The following is a 15,240-nucleotide window of genomic DNA, read 5'->3' as shown; positions in this document are numbered from 1 at the left end:
TGCATGGGATTAACATTATATCCATCCCCCAGTTTCTGAATGTGAGAAACCAACTACCACAAAAAAAAAAAAAAAAAAAAAAAAAAGTTTGGGGAGTTGTTCACAAGATGAATCATCTGTCAGTCAGATCATACAACACAGATGGTAACAATACACTCACCCTCCACTTCATTAGGTTCACCTGTTCAGTTGCTCGCAAATACTAAAATCTAATCAACCAATCACATGCTAGAGACTTTGAATATGGCATGGTTGTTGGTGCCAGATGCTGGTCTGAGTGGACTTGAAATCTTACAGACAGGTTTTGAACAGACCTTTAAACACTGGTAACTTTTTCTGAATTACTCTGATTAATCTATTGATGGGAAAAAATATCTTTAGTGAAGAGCTAGGCCTGGACCTTGTTTAATGTGCCGTACTTACCTGAACCCTGGAGGGTCGAGACACAGTGCTTCACTTATGACCAGATCTAAATACTTCAGCTCCTGGACATTGGTGTAACCTGTAGACTCCTGCAACAACAAAGAACAAAATAAACATTCAGCATTGAACGCCCAAAGCATTATTTACAGCCATTGACAGCAAAGGTTCCTGGGTAATAAAGTTAATTCACAACAATCCAAAAATCAAATTCTTGGGATCAAATTTCTGCCTGAAAAAAAAAAACAGTTAAAAAAAAAAACCTTAATAACTACAAAAACACAATATTGATGTGATCATAATAACATGACTCTAACATAGTTGCAGGAGCAGATTATAAATGGGGTTGTTTACATTTATTTTTGTTTGTAATTGAGGTCATCAAGGGTGAAATTCTTTATGAGAGTGGGACCTTGTTAGTGCAGGTAGGTGTTTCAACAGTTTTTTACCACTGTACATTGAGGCAGCATGGTGCTGTGGAGGGGTGGACAAATATTTGGTTATTGTATAAGACAAGTTAAGTTTTTCTTATGTAAAATAAATAGACTGACTATTGAAAAGTAAACAGAATGGGGGGAATTAATTCATCAAAAAGGCAACAGCAGCACCTCAATTGTTATCCAGGTGTATCACAGGCACAAAAAGCATAGTTAATAAAAATTTAAATAAGCACTGAGATTATAATAGGAGTGTGATACAAATAGTGAAAAAAAGATGAAAAGTGAAGACACTTGGAAAAAAAAAATAAACCTTTATTATTAATATTAAAACAATATATTGGTTTTTAAGTCAGTGAATTTTGTGCTGAATACAAAAATGTGTGTTTCAGGAGTGTGAGTGTTCTGTGTTACTGTAGGAACATGAAGGGGATCTGCTCTATATGTGGATATAAAAGTCTCACCTAAAGTTTACAAATAAATTATATTTCATAAAGATAAAGAGAAATAAAGATAAAATATACTTTATTGATCCCCGAAGGGAAATTCATGTTGTTTGGCTCATCTTCCGATGAAAGAATTAAACACTCTGATGGCTGCAGGGAGGAACGATCTTCAGTATCCCTCGGTCCTTCAGCGCACAGAGGTAAGACGTCCCCTGATTCATATCAAGTGAATATACACACATTTAAAAATGCTTGTTTATATTTTCTTAAGGTTCTGCCTGTTCTGATGAATACAAGCTAAATCCTTGAAGCAAACCTCTGTTAATATTTATTTCATTCCACTCACTTCACTGGCTGTTTGACTTTAATTTTGTGTAAGCAGTAAAAAAATGATCTGGCTTAAGTTTGTGGATTTCCTTTCACTTGAGTCTAACCCTACCTCTATACGTTCTGCCTCTCCTGCTGTCTGAGCTGGAGAACTAGATACGTGATTGCTATGGAAGGAAAGAAAAACATTTTAAGCTAGATTTAAATATGTTTTTATCATGCCTTTAAAGGGTACGAATGCAAAGAAGCAGTGTACAGTCACAGCTCAGGCTGTAACCTCGCTTTTTTACAAATCATCAGTGTTTAAAGTAGACTTCCAAGTATTGCTTCATTACACGGTTATTTAAATAATGTTAAACATGTGAGTAATCTCACCTCTCCTCCTGTGTCAGCTCCATGTTGATATTTTAATGTTGTCTTCTTTATCTCACATTATCTCACACCTAATAAGAACGGTCGGCTCCATACTGCCCTCCTACATTCAGGATGGGTTCATCACCAGTTCACTAAAAGAGAGACGCTTATCCCACTTTCAATATTTGAATTGTCCAATCAAAACTCTTACTTTCTACTTAATAAAATTTATGTTTGTATTTTCTATAATAATTGATAATTTCAATAATTGTACATCAAGTAATGTTTTGTGCTGAATGTGCAGGGGAATGTAAACCAATGGAGTGGACTTGTGTAAAAACAGGAGGATGTAGGAAAAGACAGACAGCTGATTATGAAAAAAAGGAGATGGAGAAGGGAGAGAAGACTGAGACAGGAGGAAGAGGAGAAACTTAGACTAGAAGAGAGACAAAGACAAGAGAAGAGGACAAACTGGGACTGGAGGTGGAGAAGGAGAGACTGAGACTAAAGAAAGAGAGACTCAGACTGGAGAGAAGACAAAGACAGGAGGAGGAGGACAGACTGAGACTGCAGGAGGGAAAAAAAAAGACTTCGACTGGAGGAGGAGATGAAGAAAGAGAGACTGTGGGAGGGGAAAAAGGCTTAGACAGAAGAAGGAGGAGAAGTGAGCCTGGAGAAGGAGAGACTGAGACTGCAGGAAAAGAAGGAGGACAAACAGGAGATGATGGAGAGCAGAAGGAGGAGGAGGGAGAGGAGAATGGGGGAGTAGCAGGATGAGAACCAAAGGGTTGTGGAGGAGAAGCCTGGAGGAGGGGCATACTCTGGAGAAGAGGAGGAAGAGGAAAAGAGAACCATCGTCTTCTTCAAACCACTTGAGCTCACAGCTACAACTGTTCCAGTGAATGCAAATGCAGCAGTAAATGCAGGTATGACATATAGGGCTCTAATTTTGTGGCACAGTGCAGGGGGCGCAAGCCTGGCGCCCCCTGCGCAGTGCTAATTTTGTGCAGCTCACCACCTTGCGCTGTCAATTTGACAATTTGGTAGACTGTCTGCGCAGAGATGGGTGTGACGGCGCGACAGGGGGAGGTGTCAGCAGATTCATGTTGGCGCAGTGACAATTTTGTGCCAAAAAAGTGTGCTGAAAGCTTACCAGCTCCAACCTGGTCTATCCTCAGCACAAAGCGGAGCGCACCCCACGCAGCTGTAATTTGGTGACAGGCGCGCATGAGCGCATATGTCAACAAAGCCTCAGAGGCAGGTTTCCAGAGTGTCGGGCACATTTTAATGCAATAAACAATCACAGCAATCATTATTTAATGTAACCGTCTGAACCAGCATAGACACTTAAATCCATATTAAATGTCCCGTCACATCTGATGTCGGATTAAAGCCATTTGTCATTATGGAAAGTTAACCTGACGGCAGCTGGAAGTTTGATGCACATCTTACAATTAAACAATAAACAGCCTTAACATCTGATACTGAGTATATATCTGGCTTCTCTCTTTTCATTTGATTCAAAGAAAAGAGGGAGAGAAAAGAAGAAGAAAAAAGAGACAAAATAAATGTATGTCACTCAGGATTTACCCGTGATTTCCCATATTTCTCTGTTTTAGTCTTTATTTTTAACATGATCTAAAAAGATGGAGTACATTATTGTAAGGAGGATGAGGTGGAGACACTGGGAGAGTATACAGTATATCACCAAAGCTTCTGCTATTTGGCGATGACAAACCAGGAGTGCAGGTGGATCAAAAGTTTTCTGAATGGATAAGCCAGCTGTGTAACTGTCTCTTCATTTTGTACTCCTATTAATGACAAAGGAACAGATTTAATCTGTCCCAGGAGCTGGCCCACACAATGACGCGCTTCGTGTCCTCCGATGCGCCCCGCTGTCCATTCTCCTGCTGCAGGGACAGCGGCTCTGACCGTCTCTGCTATCGGGTCTTGAACAGGATAAGCGGTTCAAAAGATGAATGAATGCATTCTGACATATTGCATCAGTAATTACAAAACAAACCAGCCTTTTAATTATACCATCAGAAAAATAACGACTTTAAGGACAGGTGTGCTAGGTCAAGGGGTGGGCAAGAAACACAAGGGCTCCTGGTGGCCCTGGTGGTCCTGGGTCCTAGCGGTCCAGGCAGTCAAGCTTTCCAGGGCTCAAATGTGGGTGCCAATAAATTAAATCAAAGGTGAAAAGTTATACTTAAAAAAAAAAAAGTCAATTGAATTAGAAATTTGATTTCCCAAAAAAAAAAAAAAAAAAAAAAAAAAACAAACAAACAAACAAAAACCAGAATGGTTATTAATTCAGGCCTACTGAAAATCCCTCTATTGAACTGCATTTCTCAATAAGCTGTTTCATACAGTGGCCCTGAAAGCTCACTGAGCTGCAACTTAAGGAAACACATGCAAAAACACAAAACACAAGTAAATCAAGAAAACATCTTCAACAATTACACAAAATGTGCGCAGTATTTAGAAAACCCGCTGCAAAGACCACAACACAATGCATTAGAAAAACGCACTGCAAATACACTAGAAGACAACGGAAGTATTGCCAGAGGACACTTAAAGAAATGCACATCCGTCGACACTAGGGGCGGAGCTAGAGGGGAGGCCCGGGTAGCACTGGACCCCCCTGGAATCTCAATGGGCTCCCCAGGTGCCACCCCAGTTGATTGACATGCCATGGCACCACATGTCTTGTTGAAAGGAGCCACGTGCATTTTTTGACGCCTACAATTGCTGAGTCCCTCCTGTACAGTCGCCACAAAGAGCTGTAATACATTTTACTAAGAGAAGAAGAAGTATCATTGTGGAAGAAGAAGATTATTGAATTGAAACTAGATGCTCAAATGGCAAAATTAGACGGTTATCTGGAGAGTCTAACAGCAAACTGAGCCAAGTAAGGATGAGAGGAGGAGGAGGATAATCATCAGCGTTGGACAGCGAAATCTGTTTTCTAAAGTAAGTATTACGGTGCTTTCCTAACTGTTTAAAGTCACTTTTGTTATCAAATAGGAGATTGTCTTGCTATTAGCTATGGGTACCAAGCTAACGTTAACATTTTTTATCACATGGCGTCTACAAATAACCCGCGTCAGCTTGCAATGGCTGCTGAACGTCTACATTTAAGTCAAGCTGTTTCATATATTTACATATTGTACAAATGATGAAATGATGAAACAGCTGTTTCATGCTCCGTTGACATAAATGACATGACGTGAACATGCTGGCTACACAGTGTCAACTTGCTCAACAATTTGGATATTAAACACAGTTAACAGTGGTCTGTTTCTATTTTTCGTCATAGTTTTTCAGAATAGAGTGAATGGAATGAAAAGGCAGGGGGATAGGATACATGACTGCTTTGTAAAGAGAAGCAAATAAGGCAGTAAGACTGACAGACCTGGCTTTGGCAGCAGTAGTTGTGGAAGCTCCCATCCTGAGACTAGTCAGGAGAGGGAATGTAAGGCAAAACCCAGTCCACCATGCCTAGGTCAGCGCACCTACAGGAGCAGTCTCATTCTCAGTTCATGATTTTTGGTTCAGTTTTAGATATTTTGAATTGTGTATTACTGATAACATGAGTTGTTTTTCAAAAGTAGCTGCAATTTTATTTTGTTTGAACTAATATTTTGTACAATGTAGATCCATCAAGGGAGGACACAGAGGCCTCTGCTTCTGACGAGGATGATGGTGAGCCAAGCCTACAGCTGGTCTCCAGCACTGTTTTCTCCCAAGAGGACCCAGTGTTAGATCTACTTATCTGAAACCTGCTAGGTAGCTGCAGTTATTGTCTTAAAGCCATCTGGAGCCCTTAACTGTGTTTCCCTTACCATTTTATTTGTATTCCAGATATGTCAAGACCCAAAGCAGAGGGTCCTGTCCAGCCGTGTCTTAAAAAATTCCCTAGAACTCAGCATGGAAAAATGAAGAGGTCATTAAAGGGGCCATATGATTCTGATCCCTGATTTGATACTAACATATAATATAATAAATTTGAAAACAAGACCTTTCACCCCCTGAATTTTCAAAAAATTAGATATTGTATTTTTTCTGATATCCTAGTACGAGATTTGATGCCTCTGAAAATAGGTCATTGCCATTGGCCACGAGATTTCGACCTTCGTGACGACACGAGGATCCTTTCTTTTTATTGCAGTAATCTGATAAAGCAGCTCCTCCTCTGTGATGTCAGTTAGTCACACAACCACCACCGAGGGATACACCCACCAAGAGCCGAGTATAAACGTATAAACTTTAAATGTTACAGTAGTTTTGGAAGTTTTGGCAAACAGCAAACTTGCTCGGTCTGCACCATTCAATGTGGCGATTTTGTAAATACTGCCATACTGCAAAAACCACCCCCCTGGCTCTACCACCTCCGCCCCTCTGATAGAACTGACCAATCAGAGCACAAAGGGCTGTGACGTTGCGAGGTTACTGGAGGTCATTCTCAACGAGATCTTCAGAATGGCCTAAAATGAGGATATTGAGAACGCTATTGTGGGGCAATGAAGGAACTAAATGACTTGTACTGAGGGCAGAAATGCTTTACAGGCATCCTAGTCTGGCATAGTGAAAAGGAGAAACAAGCATGATATGTTCCCTTTGAACAACTCCTGGTACAGAGACAATTCTTGGCTCAAAAACCCAATCCTTCAAGACTTTTTCTACTGTTTTGCCTGTAGACATATTTTCCCCGCCTAATGCACCAAACTCTGTCTTTGCATCAAAATCAGGCTTCTGCAATAGGAAAAAAAGCATTATTCAAGGATGTGTCAGTATGGAATATGTGAGTGAGCAACTGAGTGTGAGGAAGTAACTATAACTATATGAGTAACTGTAACTATGTGAAGGTGTCAAAGAGCAAGATTAAGTAACTGAGAGGTACTGAGTAAGTACATGAACTTTTTCTGGCTTGTGAGTGTGAATAGCTGAATGTGCATGTGCATTTTCATTTATCCAAACGTTCTTCAAAAAGATTGTTGCCAAGTTATGATAAATATTTTTTTTACATTGGTAATAAAATGCAAAATAAAATATACAGATCTCATCTCCTGTGTGCTTTATGTATAGTAAAATATACTACTATATTTAGGTCCCTCACTGCAACTAATTTTCGAGTAAAAAATTTACTGTCAGTCTCTGGAACCCCTAAAATATCTATGGCCAACGTTAAGCAGACCCAGGAATAAAAGTCTAGCTCTGCCACCAATGGAAGCTAAAAACAGGCCAATAAAGCCGTTACAAGTCAACCTCAAAGAACTTTGGAGCCCTCGGGCTACGTTTTGTGGAGTTACAGCCAGTTTAATGAGGGGCTAAATACAGGCAAAATTTCCTATGAAAACATGCCCACGCAAAATCGCGATTTTCCGAAAAAAGAGCCCCGAACCCGATTCTGAGAAAACCCACTGGGGACGCTCCTAGTGACCTGACGGACGCACCCTAGAAGTTTCAGAGCCCTCGGGCTACATATTGTGGAGTTATGGCCGCTTTAATGAGAGGCTAAATAAAGGCCTTATTTGCCTGGTTAAACAGCCTGCACAAATGTGCTATTTTTACAAAAATTGGACCCAAAACCTGGTTCTTAGAAAACCCACTGGGGACGACCCGGGGGACCTGATGGACGCACCCTAGAAGTTTTGGAGCCCTTGGGCTATGTTTCTTGGAGTTACGGCCCCTTTAATGTGAGGCTAAATACAGGCCTAGTAACCCTGGTGAAATAGCCTGCACAAAAGTGCGATTTTTACAAAAATTGGACCCCAAACCCGGTTCTGAGAAAACCATCTGGGGACACTCCTAGTGACCTGACGGACGCACCCTAGAAGTTTCAGAGCCCTCGGGCTACGTTTTGTGGCGTTACAGCCAGTTTAATGAGGGGCTAAATACAGGCATAATTTCCTATGGAAACATGCCAGCGCAAAATTGCGATTTTCTGAAAAAAGTACCCCGAACCCGATTCTGAGAAAACCCACTGGGGACGTTCCTAGTGACCTGGCGGACGCACCCTAGAAGTTTCAGAGCCCTCGGGCTACGTTTTGTGGAGTTACGGCATGATTAATGGGAGGCTAAATACAGGCCTAATTTCACATGAAAACATGCGTGCCAAATCGCGATTTTCCGAAAATCGGACCCCGAACCCGATTCTGAGAAAACCCACTGGGGACGCTCCTAGTGACCTGACGGACGCACCCTAGAAGTTTCAGAGCCCTCGGGCTACGTTTTGTGGAGTTATGGCCGCTTTAATGAGAGGCTAAATACAGGCCTAATTTCCTATGAAAAAATGCCCGCGCAAAATCGTGATTTTCCGAAAAATGGACCCCGAACCCGATTCTGAGAAAACCCACTGGGAATGCTCCTAGTGACCTGACGGACGCACCCTAGAAGTTTCAGAGCCCTCGGGCTACGTTTTGTGGAGTTACGGCCAGTTTAATGAGGGGCTAAATACAGGCCTAATTTCCTATGAAAACATGCCCGCGCAAAATCGCGATTTTCTGAAAAAAGTACCCCGAACCCGATTCTGAGAAAACCCACTGGGGACGTTCCTAGTGACCTGGCGGACGCACCCTAGAAGTTTCAGAGCCCTCGGGCTACGTTTTGTGGAGTTACGGCCAGTTTAATGAGGGGCTAAATACAGGCAAAATTTCCTATGAAAACATGCCCGCGCAAAATCGCGATTTTCCTAAAATCGGACCCCGAACCCGGTTCTGAGGAAAGCCACTGGGGACGCTCCTAGTGACCTGACGGACGCACCCTAGAAGTTTCAGAGCCCTCGGGCTACGTTTTGTGGAGTTACGGCCAGTTTAATGAGGGGCTAAATACAGGCCTAATTTCCTATGAAAAAATGCCCGCGCAAAATCGCGATTTTCTGAAAAAAGTACCCCGAACCCGATTCTGAGAAAACCCACTGGGGACGTTCCTAGTGACCTGACGGACGCACCCTAGAAGTTTCAGAGCCCTCGGGCTACGTTTTGTGGAGTTACGGCCAGTTTAATGAGGGGCTAAATACAGGCAAAATTTCCTATGAAAACATGCCCGCGCAAAATCGCGATTTTCCTAAAATCGGACCCCGAACCCGGTTCTGAGGAAAGCCACTGGGGACGCTCCTAGTGACCTGACGGACGCACCCTAGAAGTTTCAGAGCCCTCGGGCTACGTTTTGTGGAGTTACGGCCAGTTTAACGAGCGGCTAAATACAGGCCTAATTTCCTATGAAAACATGCCCGCGCAAAATCGCAATTTTCCAAAAATCGGACCCCGAACCCAATTCTGAGAAAACCCACTGGGGACGCTCCTAGTGACCTGACGGACGCACCCTAGAAGTTTCAGAGACCTCGGGCTACGTTTTGTGGAGTTATGGCCAGTTTAATGAGGGGCTAAATACAGGCCTAATTTCCTATGAAAACATGCCCGCGCAAAATCGCGATTTTCCGAAAAAAAGAGCCCCGAACCCGATTCTGAGAAAACCCACTGGGGACATGCCTAGTGACCTGACAGAAGCACCCTAGAAGTTTCAGAGCCCTCGGGCTACGTTTTGTGGAGTTATGGCCAGTTTAATGAGGGGCTAAATACAGGCAAAATTTCCTATGAAAACATGCCCGCGCAAAATCGCGATTTTCACAAAAAAAGAGCCCCGAACCCGATTCTGAGAAAACCCACTGGGGACGTGCCTAGTGACCTGACAGAAGCACCCTAGAAGTTTCAGAGCCCTCGGGCTACGTTTTGTGGAGTTACAGCCAGTTTAATGAGGGGCTAAATACAGGCAAAATTTCCTATGAAAACATGCCCGCGCAAAATCGCGATTTTCCGAAAAAAGAGCCCCGAACCCGATTCTGAGAAAACCCACTGGGGACGCTCCTAGTGACCTGACGGACGCACCCTAGAAGTTTCAGAGCCCTCGGGCTACATATTGTGGAGTTATGGCCGCTTTAATGAGAGGCTAAATAAAGGCCTTATTTGCCTGGTTAAACAGCCTGCACAAATGTGCTATTTTTACAAAAATTGGACCCAAAACCTGGTTCTTAGAAAACCCACTGGGGACGACCCGGGGGACCTGATGGACGCACCCTAGAAGTTTTGGAGCCCTTGGGCTATGTTTCTTGGAGTTACGGCCCCTTTAATGTGAGGCTAAATACAGGCCTAGTAACCCTGGTGAAATAGCCTGCACAAAAGTGCGATTTTTACAATAATTGGACCCCAAACCCGGTTCTGAGAAAACCATCTGGGGACACTCCTAGTGACCTGACGGACTCACCCTAGAAGTTTCAGAGCCCTCGGGCTACGTTTTGTGGAGTTACTGCCAGTTTAATGAGAGGCTAAATACAGGCCTAATTTCCTATGAAAACATGCCCACGCAAAATCGCGATTTTCCAAAAATCGGACCCCTAACCCGGTTCTGAGAAAACCCACTGGGGACGCTCCTAGTGACCTGACGGACGCACCCTAGAAGTTTCAGAGCCCTCGGGCTACGTTTTGTGGAGTTATGGCCAGTTTAACGAGGGGCTAAATACAGGCCTAATTTCCTTTGAAAACATGCCCACGCAAAATCGCGATTTTCCGAAAATCGGACCCTGAACCCGGTTCTGAGAAAACCCACTGGGGACGCTCCTAGTGACCTGACAGACGCACCCTAGAAGTTTCAGAGCCCTCGCGCTACGTTTTGTGGAGTTATGGCCAGTTTAATGAGGGGCTAAATACAGGTCTAATTTCCTATGAAAAAATGAACGTGCAAAATCGCGATTTTCCGAAAATCGGACCCCGAACCTGGTTCTGATAAATCCCACTGGGGACGCTCCAAGTGACCTGACGGACGCAGCCTAGAAGTTTCAGAGCCCTCGGGCTACGTTTTGTGGAGTTACAGCCAGTTTAATGAGGGGCTAAATACAGGCAAAATTTCCTATGAAAACATGCCCGCGCAAAATCGCGATTTTCCGAAAAAAGAGCCCCGAACCCGATTCTGAGAAAACCCATTGGGTACGTTCATAGTGACCTGACGGACGCACCCTAGAAGTTTCAGAGCCCTCGGGCTACGTTTTGTGGAGTTACGGCCAGTTTAATGAGGGGCTAAATACAGGCAAAATTTCCTATGAAAACATGCCCGCGCAAAATCGCAATTTTTCGAAAAAAGAGCCCCGAACCCGATTCTGAGAAAACCCACTGGGGACGCTCCTAGTGACCTGACGGACGCACCCTAGAAGTTTCAGAGCCCCCAGGCTACGTTTTGTGGAGTTACAGCCAGTTTAATGAGGGGCTAAATACAGGCAAAATTTCCTATGAAAACATGCCCGCGCAAAATCGCGATTTTCCGAAAAAAGTACCCCGAACCCGATTCTGAGAAAACCCACTGGGGACGTTCATAGTGACCTGACGGACGCACCCTAGAAGTTTCAGAGCCCTCGGGCTACGTTTTGTGGAGTTACGGCAAGTTTAATGAGGGGCTAAATACAGGCAAAATTTCCTATGAAAACATGCCCGTGCAAAATCGCGATTTTCCGAAAAAAGAGCCCCGAACCCGATTCTGAGAAAACCCACTGGGTACACTCCTAGTGACCTTGACGGACGCACCCTAGAAGTTTCAGAGCCCTCGGGCTACGTTTTGTGGAGTTACGGCCAGTTTAATGAGGGACTAAATACAGGCAAAATTTCCTATGAAAACATGCCCGCGCAAAATTGCGATTTTCCGAAAAAAGAGCCCCGAACCCGATTCTGAGAAAACCCACTGGGTACGCTCCGAGTGACCTGACGGACGCACCCTAGAAGTTTCAGAGCCCTCGGGCTACGTTTTGTGGAGTTACAGCCAGTTTAATGAGGGGCTTAATACAGGCAAAATTTCCTATGAAAACATGCCCGCGCAAAATCGCGATTTTCCGAAAAAAGAGCCCCGAACCTGATTTTGAGAAAACCCACTGGGGACGCTCCTAGTGACCTGACGGACGCACCCTAGAAGTTTCAGAGCCCTCGGGCTACGTTTTGTGGAGTTACGGCCAGTTTAATGAGGGGCTAAATACAGGCAAAATTTCCTATGAAAACATGCCCGCGCAAAATCGCAATTTTTTCCGAAAAAAGAGCCCCGAACCCGATTCTGAGAAAACCCATTGGGGACGCTCCTAGTGACCTGATGGACGCACCCTAGAAGTTTCAGAGCCCTCGGGCTACGTTTTGTGGAGTTACAGCCAGTTTAATGAGGGGCTAAATACAGGCAAAATTTCCTATAAAAACATGCCCGCGCAAAATCGCAATTTTCCGAAAAAAGAGCCCCGAACCCGATTCTGAGAAAACCCACTGGGGACGTTCATAGTGACCTGACGGACGCACCCTAGAAGTTTCAGAGCCCTCGGGCTACGTTTTGTGGAGTTACAGCCAGTTTAATGAGGGGCTAAATACAGGCAAAATTTCCTATGAAAACATGCCCGCGCAAAATTGCAATTTTCCGAAAAAAGAGCCCCGAACCCGATTTTGAGAAAACCCACTGGGTACGCTCCTAGTGACCTGACGGACGCACCCTAGAAGTTTCAGAGCCCTCGGGCTACGTTTTGTGGAGTTATGGCAAGTTTAATGAGGGGCTAAATACAGGCAAAATTCCCTATGAAAACATACCCGCGCAAAATCGCGATTTTCCGAAAAAAGAGCCCCGAACTCGATTCTGAGAAAACCCACTGGGTACGCTCCTAGTGACCTGATGGACGCACCCTAGAAGTTTCAGAGCCCTCGGGCTATGTTTTGTGGAGTTACGGCCAGTTTAATGAGGGGCTAAATACAGGCAAAATTTCCTATGAAAACATGCCCGCGCAAAATCGCGATTTTCCGAAAAAAGAGCCCCGAACCCGATTCTGAGAAAACCCACTGGGGACGCTCCTAGTGACCTAACGGACGCACCCTAGAAGTTTCAGAGCCCTCGGGCTACGTTTTGTGGAGTTACGGCCAGTTTAATGAGGGGCTAAATACAGGCAAAATTTCCTATGAAAACATGCCCGCGCAAAATCGCAATTTTCCGAAAAAAGTACCCCGAACCCGATTCTGAGAAAACCCACTGGGGACGCTCCTTGTGACCTGACGGACGCACCCTAGAAGTTTCAGAGCCCTCGGGCTACGTTTTGTGGAGTTATGGCCAGTTTAATGAGGGGCTAAATACAGGCAAAATTTCCTATGAAAACATACCCGCGCAAAATCGCAATTTTCCGAAAAAAGAGCCCCGAACCCAATTCTGAGAAAACCCACTGGGTACACTCCTAGTGACCTGATGGACGCACCCTTGAAGTTTCAGAGCCCTCGGGCTACGTTTTGTGGAGTTACGGCCAGTTTGATGAGGGACTAAATACAGGCAAAATTTCCTATGAAAACATGCCCGCGCAAAATCGCGATTTTCCGAAAAAAGTACCCCGAACCCGATTCTGAGAAAACCCACTGGGGACGTTCATAGTGACCTGACGGACGCACCCTAGAAGTTTCAGAGCCCTCGGGCTACGTTTTGTGGAGTTACAGCCAGTTTAATGAGGGGCTAAATACAGGCAAAATTTCCTATGAAAACATGCCCGCGCAAAATCGCAATTTTCCGAAAAAAGAGCCCCGAACCCGATTTTGAGAAAACCCACTGGGGACGCTCCTAGTGACCTGACGGACGCACCCTAGAAGTTTCAGAGCCCTCGGGCTACGTTTTGTGGAGTTACAGCCAGTTTAATGAGGGGCTAAATACAGGCAAAATTTCCTATGAAAACATGCCCGCGCAAAATAGCGATTTTCCGAAAAAAGAGCCCCAAACCCGATTCTGAGACAACCCACTGGGGACGCTCCTAGTGACCTGACGGACGCACCCTAGAAGTTTCAGAGCCCTTGGGCTACGTTTTGTGGAGTTACAGCCAGTTTAATGAGGGGCTAAATACAGGCAAAATTTCCTATGAAAACATGCCCGCGCAAAATTGCAATTTTCCGAAAAAAGTACCCCGAACCCGATTCTGAGAAAACCCACTGGGGACGCTCCTAGTGACCTGACGGACGCACCCTAGAAGTTTCAGAGCCCTCGGGCTACGTTTTGTGGAGTTACAGCCAGTTTAATGAGGGGCTAAATACAGGCAAAATTTCCTATGAAAACATGCCCGCGCAAAATCGCAATTTTACGAAAAAAGAGCCCCGAACCAGATTCTGAGAAAACCCACTGGGGACGCTCCTAGTGACCTAAGGGACGCACCCTAGAAGTTTCAGAGCCCTCGGGCTTCGTTTTGTGGAGTTATGGCCAGTTTAATGAGGGGCTAAATACAGGCAAAATTTCCTATGAAAACATGCCCGCGCAAAATCGCAATTTTACGAAAAAAGAGCCCCGAACCAGATTCTGAGAAAACCCACTGGGGACGCTCCTAGTGACCTGACGGACGCACCATAGAAGTTTCAGAGCCCTCGGGCTACGTTTTGTGGAGTTACGGCCAGTTTAATGAGGGGCTAAATACAGGCAAAATTTCCTATGAAAACATGCCCGCGCAAAATCGCAATTTTCCGAAAAAAGAGCCCCGAACCCGATTTTGAGAAAACCCACTGGGGACGCTCCTAGTGACCTGACGGATGCACCCTAGAAGTTTCAGAGCCTTCGGGCTACGTTTTGTGGAGTTACAGCCAGTTTAATGAGGGGCTAAATACAGGCAAAATTTCCTATGAAAACATGCCCGCGCAAAATCGCGATTTTCCGAAAAAAGAGCCCCGAACCCGATTCTGAGAAAACCCATTGGGGACGCTCCTAGTGACCTGACGGACGCACCCTAGAAGTTTCAGAGCCCTCGGGCTACGTTTTGTGGAGTTACAGCCAGTTTAATGAGGGGCTAAATACAGGCAAAATTTCCTATGGAAACATGCCCGCGCAAAATCGCAATTTTCCGAAAAAAGAGCCCCGAACCCGATTCTGAGAAAACCCACTGGGGACGCTCCTAGTGACCTGACGGACGCACCCTAGAAGTTTCAGAGCCCTCGGGCTACGTTTTGTGGAGTTACAGCCAGTTTAATGAGGGGCTAAATACAGGCAAAATTTCCTATGAAAACATGCCTGCGCAAAATCGCAATTTTCCGAAAAAATTACCCCGAACCCGATTCTGAGAAAACCCACTGGGGACGCTCCTAGTGACCTGACGGACGCACCCTAGAAGTTTCAGAGCCCTCGGGCTACGTTTTGTGGAGTTACGGCCAGTTTAATGAGGGGCTAAATACAGGCAAAATTTCCTATGAAAACATGCCCGTGCAAAATCGCAATTTTCCAAAAAA

This window comes from Halichoeres trimaculatus, unplaced genomic scaffold (genome assembly GCF_033239565.1).
Source record: "Halichoeres trimaculatus isolate MK-OKI-2021-1 unplaced genomic scaffold, fHalTri1.1 fHalTri1_scaffold_14, whole genome shotgun sequence".
In the NCBI taxonomy this organism is placed as follows: domain Eukaryota; kingdom Metazoa; phylum Chordata; class Actinopteri; order Labriformes; family Labridae; genus Halichoeres; species Halichoeres trimaculatus.
This window is presented reverse-complemented; position numbering follows the sequence as displayed.